Source organism: Triticum urartu, chromosome 2 (genome assembly GCF_003073215.2).
Source record: "Triticum urartu cultivar G1812 chromosome 2, Tu2.1, whole genome shotgun sequence".
Taxonomy (NCBI): domain Eukaryota; kingdom Viridiplantae; phylum Streptophyta; class Magnoliopsida; order Poales; family Poaceae; genus Triticum; species Triticum urartu.
The window spans coordinates 426,760,401-426,764,765 of record NC_053023.1 but is presented as its reverse complement, the minus strand read 5'-3'; positions in this window follow the sequence as shown (position 1 = coordinate 426,764,765).

Genomic DNA, 4,365 nt, shown 5'->3' with positions numbered 1-4,365 from the left:
GCAGGAACTGCGACAGGAGGTAAAGGATATAAGCAGCCGCCCTCCACTGCCCGAGGACCCAGAACGGTCCCTCAATCCGGACTCCGAAGAGGATCCGGACATATCGGTGGAGCTTATCGACGGGGTGTTCAATCAGCTAAGCAAGGACAATACCTTGGTAGCCATTACGGCGGATTACCCGGGGTTAATCCTGGCCTCCCAGGTGACAGAAACCGGGGTCTTATTCCCTTGAAAGAGATTCCACCCTCACGTAGCCTGGTGTTTCTGACGACAGCCATGTTTTGCAGGGGAGATTTCCGAGGCAGGAGGTCGAACCTGCGGCGGCTAGCCAGCGAGGGGCCGCAGGGCCCTGTGGGGCAAAAAGGAATGAAGTCCGTACTGAGATGTCGACGCAAAGGTATAGTGCACCCTCTGTTTCCCTGGAGTTATTCTGTCAGGGCATATTAACGTTCGTGCTATCTTCAGAATGAAGAGACCTCGCCGGACTACATCCGGAGAGGTTGCCAATCACGCCTCCACCAACCAGGCTCCAATGTCTGGCCAGGAAGCGAAGGCGAGCACAAGGCGCGCACCGGACGCTCCTCCGACAGAGGATGCGGACAGGCTGTCTGCCACGAATTCTGAAGTGGAGAGTGCCATGAACCACAGGCGTCGCCGGACAATTCTATGCGATGCTTGTTTCTCCCAAGAGGCTTTAAATGCCTTTAATTCGGGAGATGCGTACCTTCGTGTCGCTCAAAATGGTTTAGCCAGAGCCACAGTGCAGTATGTAAAAGACATACGGGTAAGAAAATTTTGGTTATATATATATATATATATATATATATATATATATATATATGCCAGTAGCCCCCGAGACTTGAAGCAGTTAGAGCAACTGATTTAAGGATCATTTAATATGTAGCTTCTTATAGAGACGAATACCGTACTGTCCCGGGAGCTAGAAAAGTGCAAGGCCCAACTAGAGGCCGCACTAGCCGTAGCAGGGGAGCCCAAATAGACCCCCTCAGGTAAGATACACTTCGAAAGATTAGTATTGTGCGGTGTGGGTGCAAATCTAACAAATCATATTGCAGATGGCGCCGGACTCGATCCGGATAAGCAACAACTCTTACGTCGGCTAAAGGCCGGTGAGAGTATGTTGACAAAGGTGAGGCGAGAGAAGAATGATCTTCAGGGTGCCAACACCAAGCTGGACGTCGAACTTAAAGATGTTCGTGGCTAGCTGTCGGACTCCACGAATGAGAATCAGCGGCTTCGATGCGGCATTTTTAGGAAGTGCTTGAACGAACTTTGAAAAAAGAGTTCGACGAGGAAGTCGACTAACAGAGTAATGTCTATAGGTATGCTCACAGGTTTTCCTGCAGAGGAGATGCCCGGTTCTACGGGTGACCTTCTTCCCGAACTCTTGCAACTGCACGAGCGAATTCGGCGGGCAATGCGGGATATTGCCCAAGCCTTATGGCCTGCCCACTCCGTGCCCGAGGACCTTGGAGATCTTGCGGAGAAGCTGAAGGGAGCTCGGCGGCGCTTCCGGTTGTGGAAGATATCGGCCTGCCGACAAGGCACTAGGGAGGCCTGGGCCATGGTGAAGACCCGTTTTACGTAGTCTGACCCAAACCACATGGCCGAGGTCGGACCAGTGGGGCCTGACAGGAAGGAGATCCCTGTAAGCTTAGTATACGGCCAAGTAGAGTTGGCCGCGAAGTATTCCCAGCAGGACTGTAAATTAGACAGCCTGTTAGATGGTATAGAAGAGGAATACAATCAGTCAGAATGACTGTGTAATTTTGAATTGACATGTGTAATGCCTTCTAGCCGGATTGTAGATCGTTTGTCATTGCCGACCTTTTCGCTTCAACCTCGGGACCTGACGGTCTGGAGTGTGTCCGAATACCCTAGCGGTTATATAAGAACCGGGGTATGCGTGGAGACCAGGCGTAGGGGTCATCAGTGCTTTATCAGACAAGTGCCCAACTAGTTATGTTATATTACATGGTTAGTAAGAAACATCTTCCAGAGAGAATAGTTCCGTTAAGGGTTCCTTTCGCTGGGAGGCATGCCCTAAGGTGCATGTCCGGACTGCGTGAAGAGACGCAGAAAAAAAGGCATCTGGGGGCGCATAAAATGAGTAAAAAAGATCATCTTTTATTTCACTGACCGAATATTCCCTTAAGAACGCTAGCTTTCGGCTTCACCCAGTCTGAGGTACACATCCGGCTGACCCGGTAGTAACAATCGTAGAGGTGCTCCCTTTACCGCCTAGCCGAACAATCGGGAACGTAGGGGTAAGCACAGGAGCCAGGCAACCCAGCTTGGCCAAAACTTAAGTCATATTGATGCATATAATGGTGAAGAAAAAAGGTACATGCGGAAGTTTGACGCATGTGTTGGGCGTGAAGCCCGTATAAATAAGCTTCTGTTAAAGAAGCCCCCAGGTTTAATGAGCGCGAGTGGCGCGTCACTAGATGAGCCTTTAAGGGCTATGAAAGAAAAAAAATGGGAAGGAGAGAAATGTAAGACAGAAAAATACAAAAAGGGATGGACAGAGGAAGGAGACGAACACAGAGTCCGGCGCTAGGCATAGAATCTTCGGAGACGGGTGGCGTTCCACGGGTTCGGCTCGAGTCGGTTGTTCGACGCATCTCGCAGGCGGTACGCCCCACCAGTCAGGACTTGGTCGATTATGAATGGACCTTCCCACTTGGGCTTGAGTTTGTCCTTTTTCTTATCCGGCAGGCGTAGAACTAGTTCGCCAACATTGTAATTTTTGGCTCGTACTTCTCTGCTTTGATATCTTCGGGCCTGCTGTTGATAAAATGTGGAATGGGCTTTTGCCACATCGCGCTCCTCCTCCAAGGCGTCCAAGTTGTCCTGCTGATCGAGCTCGGCTTCTCTTTCTTCGTACATGCGCACTCTAGGTGAGTCATGAATTATGTCGCACGGCAGAACTGCTTCTGCGCCATACACCATAAAAAATGGTGTGTACCCGGTGGTGCGATTTGGCGTGGTCCGCAGCCCCCATAGCATGGAGTCGAGCTCCTCTACCCAGTGCGTGTTAGATTCCTTGAGGGACCGCACCAGTCTGGGTTTGATGCCGCTCATGATAAGACCATTTGCACGTTCGACCTGGCCGTTGGTTTGTCGGTGATAGACGGAAGCATAATCGAGCTTGATGCCCATGTTTTTGCACTAGAGTTTTACCTCGTCGGCGGTAAAATTTGTACCTTTGTCGGTTATGATGCTGTGGGGGACGCCATAACGGTGTACAACCCCGGATATGAAGTCTATCACAGGTCCGGATTCGACCGTTTTAACAGGCTTGGCTTCTATCCATTTGGTGAACTTATCCACCATGACCAGTAAGTATTTTTTCCTATGGGTTCCACCTTTAAGGGGTCCGACCATGTAAAGCCCCCAGACCGCAAAAGGTCAGGTGATGGGTATAGTTTGGAGTGCGGTGGGTGGCATATGGCTTTGGTTGGCAAAAAGTTGGAAACCAGCGCATCATTGGACTAGGTCCTGAGCGTCTGCTCGGGCCGTCGGCCAGTAAAAGCCTGTACGGAAAGCCTTGCTAACGAGGGACCGAGCAGCGGCGTGGTGACCACCGAGTCTGGCATAAATTTCAGCCAGGAGGTTCCACCCTTCCTCTTCGGAGATGCACCTTTGAAGGACTCCGGTAGTGCTTTTCTTATAAAGTTCTCCCTCATGGACTCTGTAGGCCTTAGATCGCCGCACTATGCAGCGGGCCTCGTTTTGGTCCTCCGGGAGTTCCTGCCTAGTAAGGTAGGCTAGGAATGGTTCTGTCCACGGGGCAATAACCGCCATTATTACGTGGGTTGAAGGTGTAATTTCATTGGCAGAGCCTCCAATTGTGTCAGATTGTTCGGCGTCGAGTGGTGCGGCTGGGTTCGGGCTGTTATTTGCGGGTTCCCCCTCCCATGCTATGGATGGCTTGAACAATCTTTCCAAAAAGACGTTGGGGGGGGGGGGCTGCATCGCATTTTGCTCCGATGCGTGCTAGGACGTCCGCCGCTTGATTGTTTTCTCGGGCTATATGGTGAAACTCCAGCCCTTCGAACCGAGCTGACATTTTTAGGACGGCGTCGCGGTAAGCTGCCATTTTTGGGTCCTTGGCGTCGAAGTCTCCATTTATTTGGGACATCGCAAGGTTTGAATCCCCGCGCACCTCTAGGCGTTGGATACCCATGGATACTGCTATCCGAAGGCCATGTAGGAGGGCCTCATATTCGGCTGCATTGTTGGAATCCGTGTACATGATTTGGAGCACATATTGGACTGTGTCTCCTGTGGGGGACGTCAGGACGACGCCGACCCCCAGTCCGTCCAACATTTTGGAGCCGT